Raw genomic sequence first — 19,545 nt, 5'->3', positions numbered from 1 at the left:
CAAAAGTACACGGATGACGGGAGGGATAGGCAGGCTCATTATACAGAAGGAACCACTGCCTGAAGAACCTTTCTCCCAAAAATAGCCTCCGAAGAAGCAAAAGTGTCAAATTTGTAAAATTTGGAAAAAGTATGAAGCGAAGACCAAGTTGCAGCCTTGCAAATCTGTTCAACAGAGGCCTCATTCTTAAAGGCCCAAGTGGAAGCCACAGCTCTAGTGGAGTGAGCTGTAATTCTTTCAGGAGGCTGCTGTCCAGCAGTCTCATAGGCTAAACGTATTATGCTACGAAGCCAAAACGAGAGAGAGGTAGTAGAAGCTTTTTGACCTCTCCTCTGTCCAGAATAAACGACAAACAGGGAAGAAGTTTGGCGAAAATCTTTAGTTGCCTGTAAGTAGAACTTGAGGGCACGAACTACATCCAGATTGTGTAGAAGACGTTCCTTCTTTGAAGAAGGATTTGGACACAAGGATGGAACGACAATCTCTTGATTGATATTCCTGTTAGTAACTACCTTAGGTAAGAACCCAGGTTTAGTACGCAGAACTACCTTATCTGAGTGAAAAATCAGATAAGGAGAATCACAATGTAATGCTGATAACTCAGAGACTCTTCGAGCCGAGGAAATAGCCATTAAAAACAGAACTTTCCAAGATAACAATTTTATATCAATGGAATGAAGGGGTTCAAATGGAACACCTTGTAAAACGTTAAGAACTAAGTTTAAACTCCATGGCGGAGCAACGGCTTTAAACACAGGCTTGATCCTAGCTAAAGCCTGACAAAAGGCCTGGACGTCTGGATTTTCTGACAGACACCTGTGTAACAAGATGGACAGAGCTGAAATCTGTCCCTTTAAAGAACTAGCCGATAAACCCTTTTCTAAACCTTCTTGTAGAAAAGACAATATCCTAGGAATCCTAACCTTACTCCAGGAGTAACGTTTGGATTCGCACCAGTATAGGTATTTGCGCCATATTTTATGGTAAATCTTTCTGGTAACAGGCTTCCTAGCCTGGATCAGGGTATCAATAACCGACTCAGAAAAACCACGCTTTGATAAAATCAAGCGTTCAATTTCCAAGCAGTCAGTTTCAGAGAAGTTAGATTTTGATGTTTGAATGGACCCTGTATCAGAAGGTCCTGTCTTAGAGGTAGAGACCAAGGTGGACAGGATGACATGTCCACTAGATCTGCATACCAAGTCCTGCGTGGCCATGCAGGCGCTATTAGAATCACTGATGCTCTCTCCTGTTTGATTTTCGCAATCAATCGAGGAAGCAGCGGGAAGGGTGGAAACACATAAGCCATCCCGAAGTTCCAAGGTGCTGTCAAAGCATCTATCAGAACCGCTCCCGGATCCCTGGATCTGGACCCGTAGTGAGGAAGTTTGGCGTTCTGGCGAGACGCCATGAGATCTATCTCTGGTTTGCCCCAACGTCGAAGTATTTGGGCAAAGATCTCCGGATGAAGTTCCCACTCTCCCGGATGAAAAGTCTGGCGACTCAAGAAATCCGCCTCCCAGTTCTCCACTCCCGGGATGTGGATTGCTGACAGATGGCGAGAGTGAGACTCTGCCCAGCGAATTATCTTTGATACTTCCATCATTGCTAGGGAGCTTCTTGTCCCTCCCTGATGGTTGATGTAAGCTACAGTCGTGATATTGTCCGACTGAAACCTGATGAACCCCTGAGTTGTTAATTGGGGCCAAGCCAGAAGGGCATTGAGAACTGCCCTCAATTCCAGAATGTTTATTGGAAGGAGACTCTCCTCCTGATTCCATAATCCCTGAGTCTTCAGAGAATTCCAGACAGCGCCCCAACCTAGCAGGCTGGCGTCTGTTGTTACGATTGTCCAGTCTGGCCTGCTGAATGGCATCCCCCTGGACAGGTGTGGCCGATAAAGCCACCATAGAAGAGAATTTCTGGTCTCTTGATTCAGATTCAGGGTAGGGGACAAATCTGAGTAATCCCCATTCCACTGACTTAGCATGCACAATTGCAGCGGTCTGAGGTGTAGGCGTGCAAAAGGTACTATGTCCATTGCCGCTACCATTAAGCCGATCACCTCCATGCATTGAGCTACTGACGGGTGTTGAATGGAATGAAGGACACGGCATGCATCTTGAAGCTTTGTTAACCTGTCTTCTGTCAGGTAAATCTTCATTTCTACAGAATCTATAAGAGTCCCCAAGAATGGAACTCTTGTGAGAGGAAAAAGAGAACTCTTCTTTTCGTTCACTTCCATCCATGCGACCTTAGAAATGCCAGAACTAACTCTGTATGAGACTTGGCAGTTTGAAAGCTTGAAGCTTGTATTAGAATGTCGTCTAGGTACGGAGCTACCGAAATCCCTCGCGGTCTTAGTACCGCTAGAAGGGCACCCAGAACCTTTGTGAAGATTCTTGGGGCCGTAGCCAATCCGAATGGAAGAGCTACAAACTGGTAGTGCCTGTCTAGGAAGGCAAACCGTAGATACCGTTGATGATCTTTGTGAATCGGTATGTGAAGGTAAGCATCTTTTAAATCCACTGTGGTCATGTACTGACCCCTTTGGATCATAGGTAAGATTGTCCGAATAGTTTCCATTTTGAACGATGGAACTCTTAGGAATTTGTTTAGAATCTTTAAATCTAAGATTGGCCTGAAAGTTCCCTCTTTTTTGGGAACCACAAACAGGTTTGAGTAGAACCCTTGTCCTTGTTCCGACCGTGGAACTGGATGGATCACTCCCATTAATAACAGATCTTGTACACAGCGTAGAAACGCTTCTTTCTTTATCTGGTTTGTTGACAACCTTGACAGATGAAATCTCCCTTTTGGTGGAGATAATTTGAAGTCTAGAAGGTATCCCTGAGATATGATCTCCAGCGCCCAGGGATCCTGAACATCTCTTGCCCAGGCCTGGGCGAAGAGAGAAAGTCTGCCCCCCACTAGATCCGGTCCCGGATCGGGGGCTCTCGATTCATGCTGTCTTTGGGGCAGCAGCAGGTTTCCTAGCCTGTTTGCCCTTATTCCAGGACTGGTTAGGTTTCCAGCCTTGCCTGTAACGAGCAACAGCTCCTTCCTGTTTTGGTGCAGTGGAGGTTGACGCTGCTCCTGTTTTGAAATTCCGAAAGGGACGAAAATTAGACTGTCTAGCCTTAGCTTTGGCTTTGTCTTGAGGTAGGGCGTGGCCCTTACCTCCTGTAATGTCAGCGATAATTTCTTTCAAACCGGGCCCAAATAAAGACTGCCCCTTGAAAGGTATATTAAGTAATTTGGACTTAGAGGTAACATCAGCTGACCAGGATTTTAGCCACAGTGCTCTACGTGCCTGTATGGCGAATCCAGAGTTCTTAGCCGTAAGTTTGGTTAAATGTACTACGGCCTCCGAAATGAATGAATTAGCTAGTTTAAGGACTCTAAGCCTGTCCATAATATCGTCTAGCGTAGATGAACTAAGGTTCTCTTCCAGAGACTCAATCCAAAATGCTGCCGCAGCCGTAATCGGCGCGATACATGCAAGGGGTTGCAATATAAAACCTTGTTGAACAAACATTTTCTTAAGGTAACCCTCTAATTTTTTATCCATTGGATCTGAAAAAGCACAGCTATCCTCCACCGGGATAGTGGTACGCTTAGCTAAAGTAGAAACTGCTCCCTCCACCTTAGGGACCGTTTGCCATAAGTCCCGAGTGGTGGCGTCTATTGGAAACATCTTTCTAAATATTGGAGGGGGTGAGAACGGCACACCGGGTCTATCCCACTCCTTAGTAACAATTTCAGTTAATCTCTTAGGTATAGGAAAAACGTCAGTACTCGCCGGTACCGCAAAGTATTTATCCAACCTACACAGTTTCTCTGGTATTGCAACGGTGTTACAATCATTGAGAGCCGCTAAGACCTCCCCTAGTAATACACGGAGGTTCTCCAATTTAAATTTAAAATTTGAAATATCTGAATCCAATCTGTTTGGATCAGAACCGTCACCCACAGAATGAAGCTCTCCGTCCTCATGCTCTGCAAGCTGTGACGCAGTATCAGACATGGCCCTAGTATTGTCAGCGCACTCTGTTCTCACCCCAGAGTGATCACGCTTGCCTCTTAGTTCTGGTAATTTAGACAAAACTTCAGTCATAACAGTAGCCATATCATGTAATGTTATCTGTAATGGCCGCCCAGATGTATTAGGCGCCATAATATCACGCACCTCCCGGGCGGGAGATGCAGGTACTGCCGCGTGAGGCGAGTTAGTCGGCATAACTCTCCCCTCGCAGTTTGGTGAAATTTGTTCACATTGTACAGATTGACTTTTATTTAAAGTAGCATCAATACAGTTAGTACATAAATTTCTATTGGGCTCCACCTTGGCATTGGAACAAATGACACAGATATCTTCCTCTGAGTCAGACATGTTTAACACACTAGCAATAACTTGCAACCTGGTTATAATCTTTTTTAGCAAAAACGTACTGTGCCTCAAAGAGGTACTTAAACGATTAAATGACAGTTGAGATAATGAACTGAAAAACAGTTATAGCATCGACTTTAAAATAACCCAACTTTTAGCAAAGGTTTGTTCCCATTAGTAAATAACAATAACTAAATTTGACATAAAAAATTATAGAGTAACGTATTTATTCACAGTCAATATAAAATTCTCACAGCTCTGCTGAGAGAATGTACCTCCCTTCAAAGAAGTTTGAAGACCCCTGAGATCTGTCAGTGAACCGGATCATGCAAGAAATATAATAGTAGCTGACTGGAAATTTTTGATGCGTAGCAAAAGAGCGCCAAAAACGGCCCCTCCCTCTCACACACAGCAGTGAGGAGAAACGAAACTGTCACAATTTAAAGCAGACAACTGCCAAGTGGAAAATAATGCCCAAACATATATTCACTCAGTACCTCAGCAATGTAAACGATTCTACATTCCAGCAAAAACGTTTAACATGATAATATTTATTAAAAGGATTAGTGACCTTTAACAGAGTAGTTCCGGTGAAATACCATTCCCAGAATACTGAAGTGTATACATACATGTCATTATAACGGTATAGCAGGATTTTCTCATCAATTCCATTCAGAAAATAAAAACTGCTACATACCTCAATGCAGATTCATCTGCCCGCTGTCCCCTGATCTGAAGCCTTTACCTCCCTCAGATGGCCGAGAACAGCAATATGATCTTAACTACTCCGGTTAAAATCATAGTAAAAAACTCTGGTAGATTCTTCTTCAAACTCTGCCAGAGAAGTAATAACACGCTCCGGTGCTATTGTAAAATAACAAACTTTTGATTGAAGTCATAAAAACTAAGTATAATCACCATAGTCCTCTCACACATCCTATCTAGTCGTTGGGTGCAAGAGAATGACTGGGACTGACGTAGAGGGGAGGAGCTATATCAGCTCTGCTGGGTGAATCCTCTTGCATTTCCTGTTGGGGAGGAGTTATATCCCAGAAGTAATGATGACCCGTGGACTGATCACACATAACAGAAGAAATATCATTTTAGATCTTCCAGAAGAAAGCCAGAGGCAGCTCAATGCGCCATTTAGGGGGACCATTTTCCTTGAAACAACAATGATAAATAAAGTATTCCATAGATAAAGAGCTAATAATACGAGAAATTGAGGGGGGAGGGGGCACTTTTTTCACTTTCTTTTTTTTTTTTTTTTTTTCTCTTCTCGCTCTTTCTTTCTTTCTTTCTTTCTGTGTGTGTGTGTGTGTGTGTGTGTGTGTTTGTGTGGTGGTATAAAATTTAATAAAACAATCAACAGTATAAGAATCCAACAAGAGGAGATTGTCTGGACTGAGACAAGTATTAGAAAGGTTGTTAAGAGAAAAATTAATGTATTATTTTTACTAGCAATTCCATGACGTCAATGGAACAAAAAAAAACCTTGATTTCTTTGTAATTCATTGCTACATTAATTACTTTTGTTGTTATTGGGTTTTTTTTATAATCTTGTTATACTGTTGATTAATAAATAAATATTTAAAAAAAAAAAAAAATCAGCTAACTTGCCTTGTTCTAGTGGTATTCTTTGTTAAAAGCTAACCATAGGTAGGCTCATATGCTAATTTCTAAGCCCTTGAAAGCCACCTCTTAACAGTGCATTTTGACAGTAATTCACATAGACAGTGCTAGTTCATGTGTGCCATATAGATAATATTGTGTTCACTCCTGTGGAGTTATTTAAGAGTAAGCACCGATTTGCTAAAATGTAAGTATGTCAAAATAACTGAAATAAGGTTCTCTAAAACAGACATACTCTCAATGTGTTTTCAATTACATGTTTTACCAGCTGCAGAGTTTAAATGGTACAGGAAAATTGTTCCTTTGGGTTTCATTTAGCTGAAGTCACAACCTAATCAAATGGTCTGAGCTTGCAGGGAAGAAGTGTGTGTGTGTGTGTGTGTGTGTGTGTGTGTGTGTGTGTGTGTGTGTATACACATTACATATATATATATATATATATATATATATATATATATATATATATATATACACACATATATACACATATATACACATTTCAGGCAAACACAGTTCTCTCAAATGACAACAGTAAATTAACTATTTATGAACTAATGTAATCCAGCTTGCAAAATGGATCACCGAGAGCAAAATGAAGGGGAACAAAAAAAAAAACCACACCACAGACAACAAAAAAAAACAGTACACTGTTCTTTTAAAGGCATAAGAGAAATCCATAACCCACACACTTCCTCAGAGGTTTTATGGCAGAATTTGTATGGTCAATGGGAGCTACAAAATACAAAGAGGGATACAAAAATACTATTTTGAAATAATGAGCTCAAATTCTTCCTTATAAGCAGATAAACACCATTGCAGTTGCTGATAGAATTGAGAAATCTTTGACAGGCTTACAAAAAAAAAAAAAAAAAACCTCAGGAAGGTTTTTTTGCATTTGATTTGACTTTAATATTAAAGTGACGTACTGTATCACTCCCTTCTTGAACCCTATCTCGTCTAACAAAGTAAAAGACCTCATTACCGTTTTCTCCCTCCATTTAAAAATGACACAAAATTCACTTGACCCAGCTGTTTTAAGATATTAAAAAGGGACCCTCCCATGCAGCCTGTAGCTTGTTCTGTTTCATGGGTGTTAGTAGCAGAACAATCATGCAACCGCATGTGTGCTGCTAGCTGTTTAATAGCTAACCAGGGATCTTGCCCCTCCACCTAAATAGACTGGTCCACGCTCTCCCTCACAGTCAGTTTGTCCCTTCACATCCTCAGGGTTTGTGATCCTTCTGGCTCTGGTAGAGACAGGCACATAGCTTTACATCCTGTACAGCTGTCATTCGGTCCTTCTCTCCCAGCCAGACTGTCCTCTCATATGTTCACTTACACCCCTAGTTCAGGCACAGAATTTTGCAAACATGTACTCTGTACTTCCTTCCGGTCAGCATGCCTGAGCGCTTTTTTTTTTGTTCACACACATCATGGCCCATATGTAATGTAACTTGGTCACAGGTATCATTGTCAGGCACATACAGTGACAACAACCTGCCCAGATCAGTACCCAGTAATACACGAGTAGGAATATTTTCAGATACCCCAACATTTCAAAACGTCTACCTGCTCACCAATCAAAGATATACACATGCCTTAAGCACTGTAGATTCTACTCCCCCAAATCCTTCAACTACTGATGTCCTGATAGGGATAAGGTTCTTAGAGTTTGCCAGCTCTGGATGCCCACAGATGTCACATATCCCAGTGACCTGAGTGCCACAGTGTTACCTTGTGTCCCACTGTGACAGGTTGTAGATTTTCATTGTTGTTTGCATCTGACTGGGTTACAAACAACACAGCTGATAATTCTGAGGGATGACTTCCTCCAGCTGATCATACCAATGTAATTGTTCCTGGTCAAGAAGAGATGACATAAAAATACCTGCCGGTATCTCCCTGCCCAGAAGTGGTAATAGCTCCCATTATCCCTGAGGAAGCTTAAGTAAAAGATGGTACAACAGGCATAGTGATGTGGGGTTTTGAAGCAACACCCTTCCAGTGGGATGCCCTGTTAGGAAAGACACTTCTCCTATTTACTGGTGATCTGTTAGACATATAGATATCTGCCAGCTCACCCATTTCCAATGTTGTTTAGGGCTTCCAATCACTTACCTGTTCCTGCACTTCTACTGGGCACAGCTGCATAAACTGTTCCTTGAACATCAGATCCTCTGGGTGCTCCATGGTGGTAATCTTTAGCCCAAAAGCTGTTTTCAGGTTTCCTGCAGAGTCTGGAATGTATTCCTGTAAACCTCAGAACTGTGATCATACCTCCTCTGCAGTGCAGCCTTAAGTTGCATCATAGTCCTGATCAAATTCAGAATTCAGTTCTGCAAAAGCCTTCAATGCAGGGCCTTTCAGACCAGGGGTGAGAAACTTTGCTCACTGGTCCCTTGGTAGCTGGTACTGCCTGAGAGTCTTTCCAAAGCTGCGCAGGAAAACATCCAGATCCTCATCTTTATCTACATTAGGGAAATTCTCTGTGCATGGTCAGATTACAGAGGAATCTCTAGATTCAATAAAATGTGAGGTAGTTGCGCTCTCCGATCGTGCAAGCTCTGACTCAGCTTGTCTCTCTGCTGCCAGCGTCTTCCTCTCAGTCTGGTGTTCAGCTGCTTGCTGCTGTTGGTATTTTAGTATCAGTTCTATACGGAAACTTCGATATGCTGAACCCACATGCTTTAGAACAGTTTACAGACAACGGTCCAAGGGATCTCCAGAGCTTGATGAATCTCGGCGCATCCAGAATCCAGAAGCATCCTTGGATTTAAACCTAAGTTTTGCAACACAATTAGTAGAATAACACAAAATTCTCTCTCATAAGAACTGACTACTGGTCTGGAGTGTGAGACTAGATGTACATTGTGTCAAATGATATATATAATAATTATACTTGAGTGAATTACAACACAACCATCTAACCACACTGCAAATTTATATAGAACTTCATCAGTGTCTGGTATTATCCAGACGCAATCATTTATACTAACTACTAGCCTTCTAGGGTTTTTAAGTGAGCCCAATTTTTAAATAATCTTATTAAAGTTTATGTTTTAATGTGTTTTTTCTTGCGTACTAACAAACCACAGCAACATTTATAATCTAATACAAGGTATGAGTGCTATTGTGTGTACACTTTTTTGCAACTTTCTATAGTTGCATTTCTAGTTAAAGTTCATTAGTACACAGCACCTAAGGGCAACATTACCATTACTATTAAGACCAACGCCGATACATTAATTAAGCCCCCTTGTTATACCCATAGGAGTGCCATCACACCCCCCCCCCCCTCTTTTCTGATCTGAATGTTATGTGTCATAATTAATCAAGGCTTGAATGTGTTCCCCAGGATTATCTCTCTTTTTCTTGGCACAAAATGTTCAAGAGCTTCCTTGGACTTCTGTTGATATGCCTCCATAGTTAAAAGTAAAATAGGAAAGAAAAACAGACAATAGGGAGGGGAACTGTTTGCAATGTATGACTATATAATGCACTACGTTTCAGCCTTTGGAAATTGTGAGATTCACAATTTGTTTTAGTACTTGGATTTTGACACTAGCAAATCCACAAAGTACTAAAATTTAATAAGAAAAAAAAAAATTAACCCACAGAGAAAAAAAAGTTAACCCCTTACAACCTAAAATCATGAGGTCTTCATGACACCACCTAACTCCTAAGCTCTGTATAAGATTATTATCTCAATTCAGAAAGGAACCTCTAATGGTGAGAAGGTTCAAAAAAGCTAGGGCTGCAACAACTAATCGGTAAGATTGATCATAAAAATAGTTGTCAAAGAATCTCATTATTAATTAGGTGGTCAGTGATTAGTTGGTTAATTGCACAGCACCAGCTGCTTCAATCCGATGAACTCCTGCACATGGTATTGTGCAAACATAAGCAATCCATTGTTTCAGAACAAACATTTTTATTGATGTGAAACAAAAAATGTTTTAATTAGACATGGCTAAATCAGAAGTATATCAAGTGTATAACCTATCAATTTGGTATTGCTTGCAAATACAGGTAGAAAACTCTTTATCCAAACAGCTTGGGACTGGAAACGGTTTGGATTTTGGAATAGTTTGGATTTTCAAATATTTGTATCTGTAAATGGGACAGTTTGGAGAGGGGACAGAACCAAGTTCAAACAACAATATCTTTCTTATGTAATTTAGGCAATATGTACATGTTATAATACAGTTTATACATGCAACCCAAGTTTTTTTTTTTTTTAATCATTTTTAATACTTTTGTATACATGGTACCATCAGAAAGATGTACTGTAATCAGGAAGATAATAGTTATTGTGTAAAATAAATAGACTATTATTTTATCATTTAAAGGGACAGTCAACTCAAAAAATATTATTGTTTAACAAGATAGATAATCCCTTTATTACCCATTCCCCAGTTTTGCACAGTCAACATGGTTATATTAATACACTTTTAACCTCTGTGATTACCTTGTATCTAAACCTCTTGACAGCCCCCTGATCACGTTTTTATTATCTATTGACTTGCATTTTAGCCGTGTTGTGCAGAACCCACGAGCGTGAGCACTATGTTATCTATATGGCCCACATGAACTAGCAGTCTCCTTTTGTGAAAAGCAAATAAAAATAGCATGTGAGAATAGGCTGTCTATAGTAACTTAGAAACAGGCAGAAATTTAGAGGTTAAAATGTTATAAAGTATATTAACCTAACAATGTTGGGTTGTGAAAAGATGGTGAATGGGTAGTAAAGGCATTATCTATCTTTTTAAACAATAACAATTTTTGTGTTGACTGTCCCTTTAAGAACACAAAAATCAAACCAAAGGCACAGAAGATTATGACCTACAGGCAGGAAAAATAGTAAATATCTGGATTATGGAATTCGGGTTTTGAGAATTTCTACTTGTATTTAGTATTGCAAGTGAAAATAGTAAACTGCAATGCTACAAATTAAAAATAGGTTTAATACTTAGAGATATGCAAGGAATATGTATTCATGATTTTAGCATTGCAAAACAATACTATAAATAGAGCACTGACAACAAAAAAGACATTAGCAAGTTAGAAAAAAAAAATGAAGTCACACAATGAATGGACATGAAACAATTGTATGCATTGTACTGACAAAACTGCAGCACACAGGTATGATATAGCACACTTTATTACACAGAGCAGATAAGTACGTATTGCACCCCCTAGGTACCTATTTACCTCTGCTTATGGCCAACCTAAATGTCTCTCCCCCATTTATTTTTGGGGGCGGCACAGAAAATAAAGCACCATACCACCCACCCCATGCAGAGCAATCAAAGCCTGCAATTCTTCTTTAGTACCTTATACAACTAAATGACTGGTTGTGCATCCGCTCCTTGAGTAGTATTAAGCACTACATCAGCACTCTGCTTCTCCTGCATCCTGTTAAAAGGTATTGTAAACCCAATTTTTTCTTTCTCGATTCAGATAAAGCATGCAATTTTAAGCAGCTTTCTAATTTACTTCTATTGTCAATTTTTCTTCGTTCTCTTGGTATATTTATTTCAAAAGCAGGAATATTAAGCTTAGGAGTTGGGCCATTTTTGGTTCAGAAAAACAAATGGATTTACTATCCCTTTAAGTTAGCCAATTAGTGTAGTGTCTGCCACAAGCGTGAACACAATGTCATTTATATGACTCACATGAACTAGCACCCCCCTGTTGTGAAAAACTAATTAAAAAAAGCATGTGATAAGGCTGTCTTTAATGGGTTAGAAACAGGCTGACATTTAGAGGTTTCAATGTTATAAAGCATATTAATATAACAATGTTGGTTGTGCAAAGCTGGGGGATGGGTAATAAAGGCGTTATCCATCTTTTAAACAATAACAATTTTAGTGTTGACTGTCCCTTTAAAGGGACAGTAAAAACCTTGAGTTTTATATAAAATGTTTTGTTGTGTATCATTAAAGAATTTTGCAATATATTTTGCCCCTTATGTATGTAATTTATCTCTCAAAATAGAGAAATTTCTTATGCTCAGAACTTGATATGCACCCTGCTGACTTATCAAGGCTAACTCAGCTACATACATGTCTATCAGATAACAACTGCAAAACAATTCATTATATAATAACTTTATAACAGTGGCTAGACTATTGTCTGTGGACTAAAGCCCACACTGGTTCCAGTCCAAATAAACCGAATGGTGGGTGGAGTTTAGCTAAAAAGGATGTAATTTGTTTTAAAAAAAACGTTAACACTTTGCGGATATGTTACTTTATAGCAACACAACAAAAAGGTCTTGTGTATATACAACTTATTTAATGTCTCTTTAAAGTGACAGCATGCCCTAAAAAGGTCTACCCTTTCATTTATTCCCACTTTTCCATTTTACCTGGCAGAGTTAATTAAATTGTTTACAAATGAATCCTTTATTTTGGCCATTGAAATTGTCTGTGGTATCCGCATCTATATTGAAAACATCAAAACTATTGTATTGGCTACAGAAAATCTATTTAAACATTATTATTATCGGTTATTTGTAGAGCGCCAACAGATTCCGCAGCGCTATTAACAAAGGCGGAGTACAAAAAAACAGTTACAGGGATCAAATGGGTAGCGGGCCCTGCCAAGAGTTGCACTATTGTAGTCAGCTCTTGAGAAGGTGATCAACAAACAGCTGGACTCTTAAAAAGGGACAGTACACTGTAAAACAGTTTTTATATGAATGTATTTTCAATGACTTGATATACCAGCTGCAGAGTATAAAATTTGTGAGAAATTTCATTTTTCGGTTTATTTGTGTATATGAAGTAGCTGGTTTTGTGCTTTTAAACCACAGCCTATAACAATGGGTTGAGCTTCAGGTAATATCAGATCTCATTATGTTATCACTTTTATGAACAGACTTGCTTCCTTAACTTATATTTGTCTAGAAATCCAAAACTCAATACTTAGAGAGAACAATGGAAAACTATTATTTTATTACTTAACTATCATGCCCCCTACTGAGAGTGTAATCTCTTCTGCTGGCTGTGTTTACTTAGGCTATTCAATAGAATATACTCCAGAATAGAAACTTTCAGTATAGGTTGGGATACCACAGGCTAAATCAGCTATTTCAAATGCCAAAATAGTGGTAAAGGAGCTACTTGTAAACAATTTAAAACACTACAGCAGGTAAAATGAATCATTAGGAACAATTTAAAGGGGAGAACATTTTTGGGTGAACTGTCCCTTTAAGCTTACATGCTAAGGGGGTTCAGGGGATAGCAATGGAGGAGAGGAACTGGTATAAAGAAAGGTTAGCATAGGTTGTATGCATCCCTGAACAGTAGAGTCTTTAGGGAGCACTTGAAGCTTTTAAAACTAGAAGAGAGTCTTGTGGAGCGAGGCAGAGAGTTCCACAAGATGGGAGCCAGTTTGGAGAAGCCCTGTAAACGGGAGTGTGATGAGGTGACAAGAGAGGAGGAGAGTAGGAGGTCGTGAGCAGAGCGAAGGGGACGGGAGGGAGAGTATCTGGAGACAAGGTCTGGGATATAGGGGGAGCAGTGCAGTTGAGGGCTTTGTATGTCAGAGTGAGAATTTTGTGTTTGATCCTAGAGGCAAGAGGAAGCCAGTGAACAGATTGGCAGAGAGGTGCAGCAGATGAAGAGCGACTTGTAAAGAAGATGAGTATGCAAGAGGCATTCATTAAGGATTGTAGAAGAAGCTAGGCGGTAGGTGGGGAGACCAGAGAAGACAGAGTTGCAGTAATCGAGGCGGGAGAGGATGAGAGAGTGGATTAAAATCTTAGTTGTGTCTTCTGTAAGGAAGTGTCTAATTTAAAGGGACAGTTAACTCAAAAAATTTCTCCCCTTTAATTTGTTCCCAATGATCCACTTTACCTGCTGGAGTGTTTTAAATTGTTTACAAGTAGCTCCTTTACCCTTATATTGGCATTTGAAATTGTTAATTTAGCATGTGGTATCCCCACCTATTCTGAAAGTTTGTGGCCGCGCGTACCAGCTATAGATAAGCTTTGTAAACACAGCCAGCAGAAGAAATTACACTCCCAGTGTGATAAAGCAGAGATAAGGTAATAAAATGTTGATTTTTCATTGTTCTCTCAAAGTACTGGTGATTGTTTTAAGGACAGATATAAGATAAAGAAGCAGGTATATGTGCACAATGTGATACAGTAATGAGATCGGATTATACCTACAAGCTCAACCCATTTTATTAGGTTGTGGCTTCAAAACACAAACTAAGAGCTTTAATATACACAAATAAACCTTCAAAAGCTAATTTTCATACATTTTTACTCTGCAGTTGGTAAAAAAAAGCAATTGTAAACACATTAAGGGAAAAAACTATTTTACAGTATACTGACTCTTTAAGAGATGTTTTTAAAGGGCCACTGTAAGTAAATATTTTCTATGCCTGTTACTAACTAACTACCCCAAATACGCTTTTTATCAATAGCATTTCATTAACATATCTCTACCGTATATCAGAAATCTTGTCTGCAAATTTAATTGTTTTCCAAACCCACTCAGTGGGTATCCTTTGCTCTGTACCAATCCGTTTACAATACCTAGGTTTCAAAATGGCGCTTTAAACACAATTTCATTGGTTTAAGTATTTTGAACACACAGTGCTGAAAATAGTGGGCAGGATAACGTGACATCGTCGGCGAATAAAAGATATAACTTTTAGAACGTTATGAAACTTCGTTTTGGAGAAAATATAGGTCAGTAGGTTTTAATTAATGTTTATTAACTTTAATATGTTAGTTGTTTAGCTTAAAAATTATAACAGAAAGTAATCCTTTAAGGTGGAAGTGGCAGGCTTTAGCCAAAGACTGAATGTGAGGAGTGAAAGAAAACTTTCAATTGTTCTTAGTATTGGGCATTGTTATGCAGACAGAGGTAAGAAGCATTTGTGTGTACAAACAGTGATAAGGCAAGAAGGTATGATGTCCCTGAAAACTCAGCCCATTTTAAGGGGTTGTTGTTTCAAAGAACAAAACCAACTTTTTAATATACAAGATAAACCTAAAGTTTATCTTGTATATTAATATATATATATATATATATTAATATATATATATATATATATTAATATATATATATATTAATATATATATATATATATTAATATATATATATATATATATATATATATATATATATATATATATATATATATATATATTATCTCACATTACACAGAAATGCTGCCCTAGCTTTCAGACTGAGTTGCTATTTGTATATTGTATGTATTAACTCGCAGGAAATTGGACACAGCAGCGCATGAAAAGATTAAGCATTGTTGGGTCTAAGCAATGATTCACTATGCAAGCTGACACTGTGGGGATAAATAGGGGCACCCGCTGGAGTGCAGGAATTGCTGCACATTTTTCCTGGATCCCCATAGCTCTTCTAGCTACAAGGCATGCTGGAAGTTTTAGTTGTTAACTGCAACCTACAAGAAATGCAGCAGGCTGCCCACTGAGATTGCAGCAAAGGACAGTAGGCAGTATGGCTAAACCTTCACCACTCACAAGTCAAAGTGCCAGGCCCAGTTAAAGCTGCCTTGTAGCACAGGGCTTAAAAGAGATCCGCAACACTGCAGTCATTTATGGTAACGGAAGAGTTCAATGAAATGCGAGCAATATGTAGAGTGGAAATATCATTTAAACTGAACAAAAGAAAGACATATGCAGCTGGATTCCTTCATTTACCAAGGATGAAGAAATGTTTCAAGTGATGGAAAACCTCTCAAATCCCTGTCTTGCACCATGGTGCATATTAATTAAAATGTAAACAGACCTATAAAACATTAGTGAGTTCAATTGATAACAGGCATAGGAGATCCATTTTTTGATGATAAGTGTCAAGTGTTTTCCCGGAAACGTATCGGAAAGCATTAAACTACAAGAGAGTGTAAGGTACAGTAAGGTCATGTGATGTCTCCAGACTTCACTGACAACTATAGAAGCATTTCTAGAATAGGTTGAATAAATCAGCTACACTCAGTACCCACTAAAAGGGCTAGATTTTCAGGATGTCTTCAAGGGATATGAAACCAAAAATGTTTCTTTCATGCGATTTTAAAAGGAACAGTCTACTCCAAAACTTTTATTGTTTAAAAAGACAGAACTATTTATTAGCCCTTCCCCAGTTTTGCATAACCAACATGGTTTTATTAAATACTTTTTACCTTTGTGATTACCTTATATCTAAACCTCTGCAGACTGCCCCCTGATTCCAGTTCTTTTGACAGACTTGCATTTTAGCCAATCAGTGCAGATTCCTAAGTAACTCCACGAGAGTGAGCACAATGTTATCTATACGGCACACATAAACTAGCGCTATCTAGCTTTAAAAACTGTCAAATGCACAGAGATAAAATTAGCATATGAGCCATGCAAATTTTAGCTTTCAAAAAAAGAACACCAAGAGAGCAAATTTGATAATATAAGCAAATTGGAAACTATTTTAAAATGGTATGCTCTGTCTGAATCACAAAATACATTTTTGGGGTTTAATATTCCTTTAAGTAAAATACTGGTAGCATAGTGCTCTAAGTTTACTTTGGGTGAGAATAGCTTTAAAACCTGCCTTAGTTGGGTCCTGAAGAGTGGAGTTAGTTTAGTTAAAATTATAGACACAGCACAATAAGAAAAACAAGCAATTTTTCAGAGGAAAAGGGAAGGAAATCTGTCAGACAGTGAGGACAAGCACATAATTACATCAAACAACATGGGTAGTCAGCTGATCGTAGACCCAACAGTAGGGGAGGACATCCCACTATCTAGCACAAAAGACCAATTTCCAGAGATGACAAAACTGAACTAGAGGCAGGTACAGTCAATGTGAGGGTCACAGGTTTAAAGAGAAACAAGAGCCCAGCTATGTGTTAGACAGGTGCACACTGTCCAGAAAAGACTAGCAACTTCCATTCTGGGACCGATCACATTATATCAAGTTCACATTCCTGTATGCTGGACCCTCCTTCAAAGAGATTATTTTTGTAGATATAGGACCAGTCCAGGAAATAGTTGGTAACCTACCCCAATAGTATGGCAGCATTTGAATTGCCTGGCATCAGGAGAGAGTAAACAGATTCAGTCACATTTAGAGAAGAGACAGTCAGGGAAAGCAAAGAGGTTCAGTGGGGAAACAGCCAAAGATTTGAGATGTGGTGACAGCCACAAATACCATAGAAGGATCAGAGCCAGAGAAAAACTGTGTGTCAAACAACAGTGTGGAAAAGGGGGGAAGCAATTGCATAGTGCAGGGAGTAACATGAATATGGCCACATATACAGAGATTAAATAGAGAAGGGAAGACAGCTAAAAGTGTAACAGTAGGAGACAGCTAATGGGGTTCATGATGGTGAAGGGATAAGATGGGAGCATATAGTTACCCAGTCAAAAGTAAGATGCAGACAGATGTGATTTAGGTAGCCAGGGAAACACAGCAGTAAGTGTGAAACAACCAGGATAGACATACAGGCATGAGGAAGCCTTGGATATAAGTGTTAGTGTGAGACAGAGATGACTGTCTATAACAACCATGGATTAACAAGTCTCATCTGCAGAGCTGGAATTTCCAAATGTCCAGGGCAAGTAAGGTACTGCAGTGAACAAGAAATTGGGATTTTCCCCAAATTCAATTTGTATTACATTTAAAATTGCTATTTATTTCCCTCCACTGCTCATTATAGACAGATAGGTACAAACAGCTGTAGAAGAGATGAAGCCAAAGATAAGAGTGGGGACAGGGGCAGATAACTACAGTTGTACCACTGCCAAGGCTAGAAAGACAGACAGAGGTTACGTTTCCTGTAGGAGACATTCTGGGGCAGATATCTAGAGGTGGGATACTGCAAAGGATAATGGGATGTAAGTGTGACACAGGGATTGAGAGCTGTACACAGACACCCAGAGCTCTTTGTGAAAGGCAGCCAGGGACAGAATGTTTAGTGCAAGACTGCCAAGAAAACACAGCTCTCATATGCGACAATAAGTCAGGAGAGATCGCAACGTAAGACACAGGGTCAGGGAGCTTTCAATATGAGCTATAGAAGAATAAATAGCTCCCGTTGTGAGAGACCCAGGATTAGCTCAGCGTTACACAATCAGTTATATCAGTATGCGACAAGCTATAATCACAAAGAGAAAAACATGCCCAGCTAGTGCTTGAGCACTGGGCACACATACCGGGCGAATGTCCCGTCCTTGGCCTCCCTTGCACGGGCCGCCGCCTGCTACTGTCAGCCTCACACGTTCCAAGCTCCCAACACCTCTGCGGCCATCGCAGTATCTCGGCTCCGCCCCCGACACGTCATCCACGACCCCGCCTTTCCGACGTCCCCATCTAAGCCAGCCTTTCCTCGGAGGCGGTGGGCGGGGTCAATATCATATTAGGTGTTTACTACTTTACTTGCAGTTTGTAAACTCGCTGTGGAACAGGGTTGTACGTTTGTCAGCATATGTAAATATGCTAAATAGCCATATACGGGTTTTACTGCTAGTTTTAATAGGATTCACCGACGTACGTCATCTACCCTGTGAAAACTGCACGACAGTTATGGTGAGGTTTAGCAGGAAATTAAAAAAACAACATGAGACTGTAGTAAAAGTGTGATTTGAATATGATTAGAAATTTGGGTATAGGGGTAGTTTAGCGTCCCAAATTCGGCAGGGATACCATCATACCACATCCAGACATCCCAACCTGCAAAAACTCATTTCAGGGCACTGCCCCCTGCCCCAATTCAGAATTCCTTAATGCTCTGATTATGAAATAACAAAAAGTTTGTGAGAAAAAAAAAACTATATAAATAAAAAAGACAAGATGAACTATTTGTGTGTGTATGTATATATATATATATATATATATATATATATATATATATATATATATATATATATATATATATATATATATATATATACCATTTTATAGCTAGTATGGGAGTCTGCACACTATAAACTATAGGAGTTGGCACAATATAAAGGTTGGGAGTCTGCACAATATAAAGGTTGGGAATCTGCACAATATAAAGTATAGGAGTTGGCACAATATAAAGGTTGGGAGTCTGCACAATATAAAGGTTGGGAATCTACACAATATAAAGGTTGGGAGTCTAAACAATATAAAGTTTGGGAGTCTGCACAATATAAAGTATGGGAGTTTGCACAATATAAAGTATCGGAGTCTGCACAATATAAAGTATGAGAGTCTGCACAATATAAAGTATAGGAGTCTGCACAATATAAAGTATAGGAGTCTGCAGTTGCGCAATATAAACTATGGGAGTCTGCACTATATAAAGTATGGGAGTCTGCACAATATAACGTTTGGGAGTCTACAAAATAAAAGTATGGGAGTCTGCACAATATAAAGTATGGGAATCTGCACAATATAAAGTATGGGAGTCTGCACATCTCACCTATATCGGGTCTGCTACGTCTCAAATCGCACTAGAGTTCAGGAAAGGGGAGAAAAGTCCAGAAAGGAAAGCAGTAACTATTTACATTGAGGTATAACGGAACA

At 39.3% G+C, this 19,545-nt stretch overlaps 1 protein-coding gene across 1 annotated transcript in view; it reads right to left on the bottom strand.

The window, feature by feature from the left end:
* The window catches only part of WWP1 (WW domain containing E3 ubiquitin protein ligase 1), a 530,531-nt gene extending 512,190 nt beyond the window's left edge, over positions 1–18,341 (bottom strand). The window contains exon 1 of the mRNA XM_053715174.1: positions 18,207–18,341. The gene's annotated coding sequence lies outside the window, so the exon portion shown is untranslated. The remainder of the gene's footprint in view (positions 1–18,206) is intronic.
* Between the last annotated feature and the right edge of the window lie 1,204 nt (positions 18,342–19,545).

Source organism: Bombina bombina, chromosome 5 (genome assembly GCF_027579735.1).
Source record: "Bombina bombina isolate aBomBom1 chromosome 5, aBomBom1.pri, whole genome shotgun sequence".
Classification (NCBI taxonomy): Eukaryota; Metazoa; Chordata; class Amphibia; order Anura; family Bombinatoridae; genus Bombina; species Bombina bombina.
Note: the sequence above shows the minus strand (reverse complement) of the source record. Positions and strands in the feature narration are given on the sequence as shown.